This window comes from Schistocerca serialis, chromosome 4 (genome assembly GCF_023864345.2).
Source record: "Schistocerca serialis cubense isolate TAMUIC-IGC-003099 chromosome 4, iqSchSeri2.2, whole genome shotgun sequence".
In the NCBI taxonomy this organism is placed as follows: domain Eukaryota; kingdom Metazoa; phylum Arthropoda; class Insecta; order Orthoptera; family Acrididae; genus Schistocerca; species Schistocerca serialis.
This window is the reverse complement of record NC_064641.1, coordinates 953,529,961-953,545,696: the sequence shown is the minus strand read 5'-3', so window position 1 is coordinate 953,545,696 and position 15,736 is coordinate 953,529,961. Positions and strand designations below refer to the sequence as shown.

The 15,736-nt window shown below is 44.7% G+C and overlaps 1 non-coding gene across 1 annotated transcript; it reads right to left on the bottom strand.

Moving 5' to 3' along the window:
- Positions 1-5,026: 5,026 nt before the first annotated feature.
- On the bottom strand, positions 5,027-5,100 carry Trnat-ugu (transfer RNA threonine (anticodon UGU)). The gene has a single exon. It is a non-coding gene; the product is annotated as a tRNA-Thr (tRNA).
- Between the last annotated feature and the right edge of the window lie 10,636 nt (positions 5,101-15,736).

The window sequence follows — 15,736 nt, the reverse complement described above, 5'->3', positions numbered from 1 at the left end:
ACTTACATCTGTCATATCCAGCAGCCCAGCACAGAATGAGTCCTATTCCCACTAACTTCCAGATGGGAGAAGGGAGGGTAGGGAGTGGAGTTAGATTAGTGGAGATAGCCCAGTTGATACATTTTCCCGCCAAAATTTGAACCTTCCACCATGATGTTACTGTGACATTACCACATCTACGGTCGCCATCTTGGATCCGCAAGCCTGAACAAATCAGTCAACAATGCAGAGCAGCGCCATGCCCTCTTTTTTCCACTACTCTTCGCAAGTATAGTTTCCTCTAACTTTGTCCATCTGTGCAAGGACATGACAGATTTTAAAGTGCCACAGATTTCCTCTAAGCCCTTTGGATACAACGATGCCACACTTTCTCGAAGCTGCCCTCTTGCCTCTTAACTATTGTAAATACATTCTGACCAGCAGCACGAGTTCTCTTACTATTACCGTGAGTACTCTGCAAACTCCCTGTACTGGCTACACGAGCCCTCTTAATGGATTTGCTGTTAATACCCGCCAGCGACCCTCGTATTCTTTTCGGTGGAGAAGGAGAAAATCTCGGTTCCAGGAGCATCTAGGCCTCCTTAATCCCTATAAAACTGTGGTACGGCAGGTTCTCCTGAAGATTGCTCACCAAGAACAGCCAGACATCTCATAAGTGTGCAGCACACCTTGAGATAAAGGGTTTCTTTTATAGAGGTATTTAGCGTACTTGCAATCCAGGCAGTCAAGTCAAGATCCCCATTCGCTGTGACACACTATGCTGTATCACTGCGCCACATAGTTGTCGCTTGCCCAGAGCTCACAGTGGCAGAGGGCTGGCGGCACTTACCGGTCCCAAGCTCAGGAACACCGAGGTTCGCCAAGCCTGTAACCAGCAAACAAACGCTGAGCCGCTGAGGACGGCAATTTTCCCAAGTCCTTCTGAGACTACAAGCTTAACTGAAGAGAATGCTGACTCCACTGAAGGCTATCGGCCATCCGAGACTAGAACTCTTCTCGTGGCTGGACTTTCCCTTTCTTGACGTTTGATGGCCTATAAACACGCCATTTGGGGCTTTTTTCTTGCAGATGCAACGTAACTCCGTCGCTTTTTACCTCCAGTTCGCAAACAGCGTGAAATTAGCCGTTTCTCGTTGTGTATGATCTCTTCATGGGCTGACGAAAGCAGCTTGCACTGTATTTAAATGGCTTACAGTTGATATTCAGACACAGATGATTTTTCTTTTGTTTTTGTTTTTTTTGTAACCCTTCATGATTCGGTCATTACACGAATCGGTAATTTCCAAGAATGATTGCCTATCGAAGTTGGAGGGCTCCAAACGATACATATCGAACGTGCGATAGTAATCGATTATGGAAGTCTCGTGGCCCGCGTTATGATCAATTATTTGTGATAGTCATTTATATCAGTTTTGCGTTGTTTCTTCAGTTCATGTACATTACATTCCCGCCGTAATTGTTTGTGATTCCTTTGGAAAATCGACATGGTTTCTTTTGATAGCGAGTATAATGTCTGCTGCTTCTGACGTTTCTTCTGCGGATTGCCTCACATGGAAAACTCTAATTCCATGTATATCCAGCGTAGACAAATGTTTGACTTTTTGCCGGAAATGTGGACATCTGCCGGACGAGGAAAGGAGGGACTGTGTCGACTGTGGTGCTGCGAAATCTCAAACTTCGTAAGAGGAATGTGGACACTGAGATTCCGTTGCAATTTCATTGCGGACTTTGCGGAAAGCGAACCAGCATCAGGAAAAATACGTGGTTTGAGTCCTCGAAATTATCGATTGAGACGAGTGTAATTCTTGTGTCACGCTGGATTACACGTTGCAAGCGACAACATCAGAAACTGAGTTATCGGCAAATACCCTTTGTGACTATTTCGGGTTTTGACGAGATAGTAAAAAATGACAATGTGCCAATTGGTGGACAGAATAAAACAGTAGAAGTAGACGAATCTCATATTGCTAGACGAAAGAATCAGAGAGGACGACCTTCTAAAAGTGAAGTAGATCATATTTGGGTTTTCGGTGGGATAGAAAGGGTGTCTCGCAAGTGTTTCACTGTGAGGGAATTGTCCCGAGACAAGGTGATTTTAGTGGGTCCCATAACACATTTCATACTGCCTGGAACAAAAGTCACCACAGACGGATTTCAGTCGTACCAGACTCTCAAAGCCAAACGATTCGACCACGAATTAGTGAACCACTCTGTGGAGTTCGTCTCTTCAGATGACGCCAGTGTCCATACCCAGAATATAGAACGGCTGTGGAAGTCTGTCAAGTCTACTATAAAAAGAGAAGGGCGTCCAGGGCAGAGGGACGAACTGTACTTGTTCCAGTACCTATACTTTCACAACCTACGTTTCTAGCATTTGTAGACTTAGAGAAAGCTTTTGACAATGTTGACTGGAATACTCTCTTTCAAATTCTAAAGCTGACAGGGGTAAAATACAGGGAGCGAGAGGCTATTTACATTTTGTACAGAAACCAGATGGCAGTTATAAGAGTCGAGGGACATGAAAGGGAAGCAGTGGTTGGGAAGGGAGTGAGACAGGGTTGTAGCCTCTCCCCGATGTTATTCAATCTGTATATTGAGCGAGCAGTAAAGGAAACAAAAGAAAAATTCGGAGTAGGTATTAAAATCCAGGGAGAAGAAATAAAAACTTTGAGGTTCGCCGATGACATTGTAATGCTGTCAGAGACAGCAAAGGACTTGGAAGAGCAGTTGAACGGAATGGACAGTGTCTTGAAAGCAGGATATAAGATGAACATCAAGCCAAACGAGGATAATGGAATGTAGTCGAATTAAGTCGGGTGATGCTGAGAGAATTAGATTAGGAAACGAGACACTTAAAGCAGTAAAGGAGTTTTGCTATTTGGGGAGCAAAATAACTGATGATGATCGAAGTAGAGAGTATATAAAATGTAGGCTGACAATGGCAAGGAAAGCGTTTCTGAAGAAGGGAAATTTGTTAACATCGAGTATAGATGTAAGTGTGAGGAAGTCGTTTCTGAAAGTATTTGTAGCCATGTACGGAAGTGAAACATGGACAATTAATAGTTTGGACAAGAAGAGAATAGAAGCTTTCGAAATGTGGTGCTACAGAAGAATGTTGAAGATTAGGTGGGTAGATCATGTAACTAATGAGGCGGTATTGAATAGGATTGGGGAGAAGAGAAGTTTGTGGCACAACTTGACTGGAAGAAGGGATCGATTGGTAGGACATGTCCTGAGGCATCAAGGGATCGCCAAATTGGTACTGGAGGGCAGCGTGGAGGGTAAAAATCGTAAAGGGATACCAAGAGATGAATACACTAAGCAGATTCAGAAGGATGTAGGTTGTTGTAGGTGCTGGGAGATGAAGGAGCTTGCTCAGGATAGATTAGCATGGAGAGCTGCATCAAACCAGTCTGAAGACCACAACAACAACACGGGAGAAAAGGAATTTCCCCTGTCGCTTATACATCGCGCGGACTGTGACAAGACGATAACATTGACGACGGGTAAGGTAAGTCGTGTCCTTTAAATTTACAAGTGCTTCTCTAACGTTTTTCTTTTGTCGTTGCTGAAGTGACAACTTGAAACATAGTCGTAACGCGCGCCAAGAGACTTCCATAATCGATTTACTATCGCACGTTCGACACGTATCGCTTGGAGCCCTCCAACTTCGATAGGCAATCATTCTTGGAAATTACCCACGAATCTAATAATGATGTCTTGTATCCCGCAGCTTCGCCGCCAACGGATCTTTTATATATTGTCCTTAATAGGTGGTCATTTTTTTGCAGTAATTAAGCAGAAAATGTAGCTTTTAACTGGTTTACAGCTGCACTCACACCGCAATCTACGCTGCCAGCGCCCCGCCCCGGCAGAGGCTACGGACGGAGCGCTGACCTCCGCCTGGGGACACAGCAGGGCTGAGCGCGCCACCGCGCAGCAGCCGACAGCACGGCTGCGTACAGCACCAGGCGGCGGGCCCGCTGCTCCCGGGGCAGTCGTTGCGCCGACAGCAGCGCTCCCAGCGGCGGCGCCGGATAACACGCGGCAATCTCGCCGGCGCCCCGCGGCGGTCGTTGGGGCGGCAGCGGCTGTCGCACGTGTCAGCCGTCGTCGCCTGGCAACCGCGAGCGGGCGCGCCCGGCACGCCCTCTTTGTGGCCTCGCCGCGGCTGCCACGTGGCCGGAGAGGGAAGCCAGCTATCCAGCCTCAAGTCGCTCCTCTCGGCTGAGCAAGCGATGATGGAGGCATGGTGGGATCGAGGGGATCCTTGCAGGATTACCCTCTTTCAACAAAAGTTAATTTGAACGACATAAACGATTCGTTACTGGTTGGTTCAAATTGCTCTGAGCACAATGGGACTTATCTACTGAGGTCATCAGTCCCCTAGAACTTAGAACTACTTAAACCTAACTAACCTAAGGACATCACACACATCCATGCCCGAGGCAGGATTCGAACCTGCGACCGTAGCGCTCTCGAGGTTCCAGACTCTAGCGCCTAGAATCGCTTGGCCACCCCGGCCGGCGATTCGTTACTGGATTTGATGATACGTTACACTCATTTTCAGTTCTGTTTGTCTACGACTGCTGCTCAGTCAGAATCCAGTAATTTAAAGTCGTTTTTTGTTCCTTTGGGATGTACGGGCACTCAATGGCGAGGTTATCAGCGCCCTTGCAAATATTAAAAGAAACGAAATGGTCAATAGGCCTAAAAACGTTGGCACACTCACTCACTCGAATTCATGTTACCTCCCCTTTCTTAATCGACCTATCAGATTGCAACATAACTGACTGTGATCGTGTATGCCTAATGAATTTTTACAGTTAGGGAAGTCTACAACAGACCCTTCTGAAGGAAGAATCTATTCTAAATCTAGTGTAAATACTGATGATACTTTGGAAATGGGTGGAAATTTTGTGCAATCACTCACGAACCACGCAGGCAAGAAAGGGTACAATGAAATGAACACCGTTAGCTGCTTACAGGCGTATACATACGTCAACGGGGACATGTTGAAAATGTGTGCCCCGACCGGGACTCGAACCCGGGATCTCCTGCTTACATGGCAGACGCTCTATCCATCTGAGCCACCGAGGACACAGAGGATAGCGGGGATGCGGGGATTTATCTCTGACACGCCTCCCGCGAAACCTACATTCTCAACGTATTGTCCCACATTACATTCGTAGTGCCCCCGCCCATTATACTCATTACTCGCGGCGCGTTGCCGATTCCTGTAAGAGTTCGGGCACTGTTTGTGTATTCGCACAGAAGAAGAAGACGGTCAAGTGGCCGGTGAGCCTTAATTATATACAGGGTGTTTCAAAAATGACCGGTATATTTGAAACAGCAATATAAACTAAACGAGCAGCGATAGAAATACACCGTTTGTTGCAATATGCTTGGGACAACAGTACATTTTCAGGCAGACAAACTTTCGAAATTACAGTAGTTACAATTTTCAACAACAGATGGCGCTGCGGTCTGGGAAACTCTATAGTACGATATTTTCCACATATCCACCATGCGTACCAATAATATGGCGTAGCCTCTGAATGAAATTACCCGAAACCTTTGACAACGTGTCTGGCGGAATGGCTTCACATGCAGATGAGATGTACTGCTTCAGCTGTTCAATTGTTTCTGGATTCTGGCGGTACACCTGGTCTTTCAAGAGTCCCCACAGAAAGAAGTCACAGGGGTTCATGTCTGGCGAATAGGGAGGCCAATCCACGCCGCCTCCTGTATGTTTCGGATAGCCCAAAGCAATCACACGATCATCGAAATATTCATTCAGGAAATTAAAGACGTCGGCCGTGCGATGTGGCCGGGCACCATCTTGCATAAACCACGAGGTGTTCGCAGTGTCGCCTAAGGCAGTTTGTACCGCCACAAATTCGCGAAGAATGTCCAGATAGCGTGATGCAGTAATCGTTTCTGATCTGAAAAATGGGCCAATGATTCCTTTGGAAGAAATGGCGGCCCAGACCAGTACTTATTGAGGATGCAGGGACGATGGGACTGCAACATGGGGCATTTCAGTTCCCCATATACGCCAGTTCTGTTTATTGACGAAGCCGTCCAGGTAAAAATAAGCTTCGTCAGTAAACCAAATGCTGCCCGCATGCATATCGCCGTCATCAATCCTGTGCACTATATCGTTAGCGAATGTCTCTCGTGCAGCAATGGTAGCGGCGCTGAGGGGTTGCCGCGTCTGAATTTTGTATGGATAGAGGTGTAAACTCTGGCGCATGAGACGATACGTGGACGTTGGCGTCATTTGGACCGCAGCTGCAACACGGCGAACGGAAACCCGAGTCTGCTGTTGGATCACCTGCTGCACTAGCTGCGCGTTGCCCTCTGTGGTTGTCGTACGCAGTCGCCCTACTTTTCCAGCACGTTCATCCGTCACGTTCCCAGTCCGTTAAAATTTTTCAAACAGATCCTTTATTGTATCGCTTTTCGGTCCTTTGGTTACATTAAACCTCCGTTGAAAACTTCGTCTTGTTGCAACAACACTGTGTTCTAGGCGGTGGAATTCCAACACCAGAAAAATCCTCTGTTCTAAGGAATAAACCATGTTGTCTATAGCACACTTGCACGTTGTGAACAGCACACGCTTACAGCAGAAAGACGACGTACAGAATGGCGCACCCACAGACTGCATTGTCTTCTACATCTTTCACATCACTTGCAGCGCCATCTGTTGTTGAAAATTGTAACTACTGTAATTTCGAAAGTTTGTCCGCCTGAAAATGTACTGTTGTCCCAAGCATATTGCAACAAACGGTGTATTTCTATCGCTGCTCGTTTAGTTTTTATTGCCGTTTCAAATATACCGGTCATTTTTGAAACACCCTGTATAAACTAAGATGGTATCTGTTCTTTCGGACATGTCCGAAAGAACAGATATCATCTTAGTATATACACTCCTGGAAATTGAAATAAGAACACCGTGAATTCATTGTCCCAGGAAGGGGAAACTTTATTGACACATTCCTGGGGTCAGATACATCACATGATCACACTGACAGAACCACAGACACATAGACACAGGCAACAGAGCATGCACAATGTCGGCACTAGTACAGTGTATATCCACCTTTCGCTGCAATGCAGGCTGCTATTCTCCCATGGAGACGATCGTAGAGATGCTGGATGTAGTCCTGTGGAACGGCTTGCCATGCCATTTCCACCTGGCGCCTCAGTTGGACCAGCGTTCGTGCTGGACGTGCAGACCGCGTGAGACGACGCTTCATCCAGTCCCAAACATGCTCAATGGGGGACAGATCCGGAGATCTTGCTGGCCAGGGTAGTTGACTTACACCTTCTAGAGCACGTTGGGTGGCACGTGATACATGCGGGCGTGCATTGTCCTGTTGGAACAGCAAGTTCCCTTGCCGGTCTAGGAATGGTAGAACGATGGGTTCGATGACGGTTTGGATTTACCGTGCACTATTCAGTGTCCCCTCGACGATCACCAGTGGTGTACGGCCAGTGTAGGAGATCGCTCCCCACACCATGATGCCGGATGTTGGCCCTGTGTGCCTCGGTCGTATGCAGTCCTGATTGTGGCGCTCACCTGCACGGCGCCAAACACGCATACGACCATCATTGGCACCAAGGCAGAAGCGACTCTCATCGCTGAAGACGACACGTCTCCATTCGTCCCTCCATTCACGCCTGTCGCGACACCACTGGAGGCGGGCTGCACGATGTTGGGGCGTGAGCGGAAGACGGCCTAACGGTGTGCGGGACCGTAGCCCAGCTTCATGGAGACGGTTGCGAATGGTCCTCGCCGATACCCAAGGAGCAACAGTGTCCCTAATTTGCTGGGAAGTGGCGGTGCGGTCCCCTACGGCACTGCGTAGGATCCTACGGTCTTGGCGTGCATCCGTGCGTCGCTGCGGTCCGGTCCCAGGTCGACGGGAACGTGCACCTTCCGCCGACCACTGGCGACAACATCGATGTACTGTGGACACCTCACGCCCCACGTGTTGAGCAATTCGGCGGTACGTCCACCCGGCCTCCCGCATGCCCACTATACGCCCTCGCTCAAAGTCCGTCAACTGCACATACGGTTCACGTCCACGCTGTCGCGGCATGCTACCAGTGTTAAAGACTGCGATGGAGCTCCGTATGCCACGGCAAACTGGCTGACACTGACGGCGGCGGTGCACAAATGCTGCGCAGCTAGCGCCATTCGACGGCCAACACCGCGGTTCCTGGTGTGTCCGCTGTGCCGTGCGTGTGATCATTGCTTGTACAGCCCTCTCGCAGTGTCCGGAGCAAGTATGGTGGGTCTGACACACCGGTGTCAATGTGTTCTTTTTTCCATTTCCAGGAGTGTATATAAGAAAGGGTACCACCGAATATCTAATACAAAGGAAATAATACGCAAAAAATACTGATTATAATTAAATGGTCGTCAGCCCGCTAGCAAAATGAATCTCTAGATCCTTAAGAAATGTAATGGCAAATAAATTTAAGCAGATAATCACTGGCGTGGGAACATAAGATTCCTTCCACGACACAATAATTCACGAGAAACTAAATGACTCATAAAGCATTTGCAGTTGCTTATTCTGAAATACTAAAGTTTGAAAATAAAGGTAAATGAATTTACTTGTTAAATAAATGCAACTAAAACTTTTTTATGTAAAATATGATTGAAAGATTGAAGTCAATTTACTTTAAGCAAATGAACGACTGATTTCACTTTTACAGTAACAACAAAACACGTACCAAGCCAGCAGAAGTCACCAGCTAAATGCGGAATAAATGAAACTGCGCAGTCTTAAGTTGTGCTGTATCTTTAGATACTAGTTTTGCGAATGAAATTTTAAGTTACTTTAAGTGAATGAAGTTAATAGAGTTGCAAATTAGTTAAGCCTCTGCTATGAAACACAAGAATGAACAGTTACTGAGACAGAAAATTTAAACTGGAACTGGTGATTACCAAACAAGCAAAACTGGAAATAAGTAGTTAATGTGTTTTCATATTTTTATAACACTCGCGACTGCATGGACAGGAAAGTGACCCTGCTTGGTAATAATGTCTGACGACATTGATAACACAGGTGACCTACAAGTTTTAACTATTAAGTTAGCCATACTTTGTGAAAGACATGTCACTGGGTAATGGCACTACAAGGTTACTTATATTTTGTCATTTACGGTGTTATGATGTTGTACTCGTAGCTGTGTGGACGACGAAGAATGTAGCCGACGACAATGCTGCTAGTTGAGAATCCCCTTGCCGTCTCCATAGCCACGGATAATTATGGGACTGGCTAGAGTTCGAATTGCAGCTTCCTCCGCCTGTCCACTCTAACTTACTCTCAATACTCGCGGATTAGCGAATCTGACCCGTATGCACTGGCGCACTCATAGCTTGGCACCACCTTTAGAAGCGTCATGTCACTTGATTGCTTGGCCCCTCCCGCCGGAGGTTCGAGTCCTCCCTCGGGCCAGAGTGTGTGTGTATTCTTCTTAGCACAGTACAGTGTAAGGCTAGGGACCGATGACATCAGGAGTTCAGGAATTCAGACTCACACACACACACACTCACACACACACACACACATACACACACAGACAAGCTCATAACTTCACACTGCACTTTTTCATCACACTGAGACTCTGTATACGAAAAGACAAACAGCGGCACAGATACTCTCATTTTGTCGTTGCTATCGATACATTAAAATAAAGTTCCCCAGGCTATTACCCAGCAATTTAGAATATTTACATTATAGTTACAATCAGTTATGTACAGTCAGAAATAAATACACTATTACATCCATTACACAGTAACTACAGTTTTTGTAATAAAGCTTACATACTCTGAAGCAGCAGTACAGTACTGATTATCAACGGATATTAAACGCCGGAAAATTTTGGATGGTGCAGAAGGAATTTTATTTGCATTTTCGATATTACACTCATTCACTCACGTTGGTCCACACAGTCAGTCCGTATCACATGCCGTACAACAAAGGAGAAATAGTGAAATGTACTACTCATTGAAAGAAAATAGAAGGAAAACGTCAGAGAAGCTAAACAGTAGCACTGGCATGTGACTGGCAACCAATTACAAGAAACATGGTTGAGCCAGCCACACTATTAATACATTAAGAACATCCCCTAAAGGTCCGGCCCCGGTAGCTGAGTGGTCAGCGAGAAAGACTGTCAATCCTGAGGGCCGGGCTTCGATTCCCGGCTGCGTCGGAGACTTTCTCCGCTCAGGGACTGGCTGTTGCGTTGTCCTAAACATCATCATTTCATCCCCATCGACACGCAACTCGCCGAAGTGGCGTCACATTGAAAGATTTTCACCAAGCGAGCGGTCTACCCGACGGGAGGCCCTCGTCACACGGCATTTATTTATTTACTTATCTCCTAAAACGTTTGGAAACAAATTCGACAAATCACAAAACTCTTAAGGTATCAATACATTTGTTTGAACGTCATTTAAAGTAGAGGGCAGATCTCTATGTTAAAGAGCCAGGAGATGCACCATAAAAATGTTATACTGCCTCACATAAGAAAATGAAACACTCAGAAGTGGATGAGAAAACGAAATTAACCTTCAGTGGTTGCGAATATGTAATTTAAATTCAGCGATTAAAACATCGAGCCACATTTACAAACAACTTTCCAGTATAAGACCTCTTATCAATATGATATTGCACCACAATTAGCTTGGATGAATGCACTCATTCGGTTCTGAAAGGAGTCATAAATGCGTTGCATCCTTCCCCGAAGGCCCATACCTGTTGTAAAAGATGGCCCGACACATGTTCTTCGCAAACACGTCTGGGGATTCTGCTGTCCATAGGAGTACTTCACCATCGTGCAGGCAGTCCATAGATACACGTGCTTCCTGTGGGTGCGCGTTATCCTCCGGAAAAATGGCACCACTACGCTGTCGCATAGCGCCAGGAGTAACACCTCTGTGCTTCTCCAAAACACTGGATGAACAGGACCTCTCGCCATGGCGCTGCCATGCCTGCCGACGATGGTCGTCCAGAGCAGTGCAGACCCAAGATTCACCAGTGAACGCCATGTGATGCCGTTCATCACCACCCCCATGCTTCTCAGTCACGGCGCCAGTGCGAATGCAGCGATTTGTGTTGTGGTGATAACGGCAGCCTGCGTGTGGGAGGGTAATTCCACAGTCCGATGTGAGATGACACAAAATGTCACAGGGAGTTGATCGCTTGGCCTCGGATGGCAGGCACAGATGTGTACTGGTTATGACGTGCTCGGTGCACTGTTCGGCGATCCTTATCTGTGATGGCTAGACTTGGTTGACCAGAACCTTGACGTGTGTGGTTGCCCTCACATTTTCATTCAGTCCAACTCTGGGTCGTCGTCACATTCGAATGCCCAATAGGATATTACATTATTCGATCAGGTGGCTGAGGTACACACTTAATGAAGTAGCTTCAAAATTATGTCACGTACTGACAACGCTGTCTCACACGGTTATGCGACATGTCCTTTTCTTTCGCAGTGATCACTCAACGCCTAATGCTGGTCACACCTCTTGCATACTCTACTGGGTCTGGTAACAATACTAAACACAAGCTATACTACCTGTCACAGAGACTGGGCTGCTATCTCACTATCCTTTAAACAATCAGTTCACCTACCTGGATAGGTTTCAGGTAGTCCACCCCTTCACTCTGCGATGGTAGATGCTGGTTTAGCGGAGAAAAGCAGCGTCGACGAAAAATCAGCTAAATAGCATTGACTCTTTTAGTCTCTCCAAAACACTCACACAACCAAAATCCAATGAAATAGTAATTTTCCAATGTACTGTTAAATACATCAGAGATTGGGGACAATGAAACTAAATTGCAGAAAATTACATGAACCTATCCTCTTGGTTGGTGTTTCAATTGGTACTATAGATGAATACATTACAGACCCTAGCTCGCTTCCACATTGGCAGCACAGTTATTTATTTATTTATTTACATCGTTTACGCCCACACTGGAACACTAAAATCAAACAGAGTCTACAATGATTAAGTTTAGGTCTTAGACGTCATCAGTTTCTTCGTTTCCCAAAATTTCTTCATTAGATCAGGCTGCTCGTTCTTCTCCAGGTATGACATACTTCTTCCGTTCTGATTGTTTGAATGTCAGCTGTGTGTATTTGTTCTTCAGTAGCAGCTTCTCTTCTTTGTGCTGAATTTGGTTTTTTGGTGATGTTCAATTCATCCATATCACTTTGTACGTATTTAATCAAGATGTTTCTGGTTTACTGTTCCAGAAGTAGCCAAAAAGTTGCTTCAGGATTCTAGTATTTGGTAGGCGAGATATAGGGCCGAAAAAAGCAATCCTCCTTTTCCACATTGTATCAATAATGGATTTTCTTTATACACTAATGAACTAGGCAAAAGTCTCGACTGCATTAGCATTCCAGGCAATAATCTCACCAAGATATTTACACTTTTTTACTACTTTAATTTTTGACCATTATGGAGTATGATATGGGATGTGTCAACTGGGAAGCTGGGCATCATTTCTGTTTTCTCAAACGAAATTTGCAATCCAACCTTTGCCGCTAATCGTTCTAGTTGTTCTAGTTGTTGAGCTTTTGCTTCATCAATATCGTTTGCTAACAGCGCCAAATCATCTGCAAATGCAAGGCAGTTAAGTCAAATTTTTCTTCTAATCTTAACAGATGGTGGGCGTATCTTGTTCCATTCATGCATGATTTTCTCCAGCACACAGTTGAACAATTATGGAGACAGCCCATCGCCTTGTCGAAGATCAGTATCAATCTCAAAAAGTTCATAGAATTCATTTCAGAACCTTACTCTAGTTTTGGTATTTCGAAGGGTGGCTGCAACGAGGTTGACAAGTTTTTGATGTAAACCAAATTCTTTAAGAATTGACAGTAGACAATAACGATCGATACAATCGCAGGCTTTTTTAAACTCGACAGAGGTGATCACTAGCTTCTTGTTCCTGAGCCTTTGATGTTTCATTATCCATTTGAGATTAATAATTTGATCAGGACTGCTTCATCCTGGGCGAAAGCCTCCTTGACATTCGCCTAATTCACCATCAAGTTGTTCATGAATTCTGAAATACAGAACCATGGAAAAATTTTATAAGCAATATCCAGCAGTTATTACGTAATTTAGGTAAAAATTAATATCTCTGAAAGTATTGAAGGTATTGATTTGAAATTTTAGCAGTGTTTTTCTTTTATCCATAGAATTTGGTACACTAAGTATGAAAAAGGTCGATTAATATTTAATAGTACTTCTTCAGATTCATAGAGAGTGTGTGTGACATATTGCACACAGCAATAGTCAAGTACACTGCTCGCTCGCCCCAGTAGCCAGCGTCTGCTGTGTGAGCGTGAGAATCAGAATCTCCTCTCCTCCCGGCTCTACACAAGCTACATTTTCAAAGCAAGGTGACACGCAAGCTACATTTTCAATGCAAGGTGACATCACGTAATAATGTGCTACGTTACAATCTGACAATGCCCTTTGCAGGAAATATATATGATCTAAACTTGTCATGAATCACGTACGTCATGCATCTGCGATTGTAAAACTTACGTAAAATGTTTCGCGGTGCGTTTCATCTCTCGACAGGTGTCGCCGATTAACATTTTTTGGTTTAAGACACGACACCTGCGTCCTCCTTGGATAAAGTCAAGTTGATATATCTGCAAGAAGAATGTTCCTCCACGTCATTATACAGTGCAAACAGGATTGGGTCCGGCTTTGTAGTTTGTAGAGAGCTATTCTAGAGCTGTCAGAGAAGTTCTTTACGTGGAAGAAACTAATTTACATTAATCCTATTTATTGATTATGTTTAAAACACTAAAACGTAGCTTTTACAGGCAGCAAGATAAGTGGTTTGTGTGCAACAGCTACAGGAATGTAAAAAAAGTACATCATCATTGCTTTCATTGGCGCAAAATTTAGTTATTTAGATCCGTGACTGAACTGTTATAGGTAGCGTTTGCGATGTTAGATAATAACTTACTCCAAAGAGTGAGAACTTAGGTCGTCTCATCACCGTCCTCCGTCGATCTGAAGATTCTTGTGACTTGTTCCAGATGTTTTATTTCTCACGAAGAAACGTAAACCGTAATTTTTCTTTTCTGCTCTGTAGCAATTAGCTAATGTCTTATAATTTTGTATATTAGATGTCGCTTGCAGCATGCTTGTTATAACGACTGCAAAGTATGTAGAATTCCTGCTTAGAAGTAACAGAGGACACGACAGCTGTAATTTTTACACGTTAAATATATCAATAAATGAAATAAAATCAAAAATATATATTGATAATAAATTTCAGCACCAAAAAGTAATTAACGTATTATAATGAAATTTTGGGAATACATTTCTCTAGGTAACATACAGTATTTAAGTGATTAACATTGCAAGATCCCTGGTTAGTGAAAGCTTGACATAAGCAACTGCAAATGTGAAATGCTGTCACATCAATAACCGATTTGACCGCCGCTGCGCAGTGCCGATGGTACTGTTACCGCCGATTGTGCCGCTAAAGCGGAGTTATTGAACGCAGTTTTCCGAAATTCCTTCACCAGGAAAGACGAATGAAATATTCCAGAATTTGAAACACGAACAGCTACTAGCATGAGTTTTTTAGAAGTAGATACCTTAGGGGTTGCGAAGCAACTCAAATCGCTTGATACGGTCCAGATTGTATACCGATTAGGTTCCTTTCAGATTACGCTGATACAATAGCTTCTTAATTAGCAATCATATACAACCGCTCGCTCACCGATAGATCTGTACCTGCAGATTGGAAAATTACACAGGTGGCACCAGTGTTTCAGAAGGGTAGTAGGAGTAATCCATCGAACTACAGACCTATATCATTGACGTCGGTTTGCAGTAGGGTTTTGGAGCATATACTGTATTCAAACATTATGAATCACCTCGAAGGGAACGATCTATTGATACGTAATCAGCATGGTTTCAGAAAACATCGTTCTTGTGCAACGCAGCTAGCTCTTTATTCGCACGAAGTAATGGCCGCTATCGACAGGCGATCACAAGTTGATTCCGTATTTCTAGATTTCCGGAAAGCTTTTGACACCGTTCCTCACAAGCGACTTCTAATCAAGCTGCGGGCCTACGGGGTATCGTCTCAGTTGTGCGACTGGATTCGTGATTTCCTGTCAGGAAGGTCGCAGTTCGTAGTAATAGACGGCAAATCATCGAGTAAAACTGAAGTGATATCAAGTGTTCCCCAGGGAAGCGTCCTGGGACGTATGCTGTTCCTGATCTATATAAATGACCTGGGTGACAATCTGAGCATTTCTCTTAGGTTGTTCGCAGATGCTGCTGCAATTTACCGTCTGGTAAGGTCATCCGAAGACCAGTATCAGTTGCAAAGCGATTTAGAAAAGATTGCTGTATGGTGTGGCAGGTGGCAGTTGACGCTAAATAACGAAAAGTGTGAGGTGATCCACATGAGTTCCAAAAGAAATCCGTTGGAATTCGATTACTCGATAAATAGTACAATTCTCAAGGCTGTCAATTCAACTAAATACCTGGGTGTTAAAATTACGAACAACTTCAGTTGGAAAGACCACATAGATAATATTGTGGGGAAGGCGAGCCAAAGGTTGCGTTTCATTGGCAGGACACTTAGAAAATGCAACAAGTCCACTAAAGAGACAGCTTGCACTGCACTCGTTCGTTCTCTGTTAGAATATTGCTGCG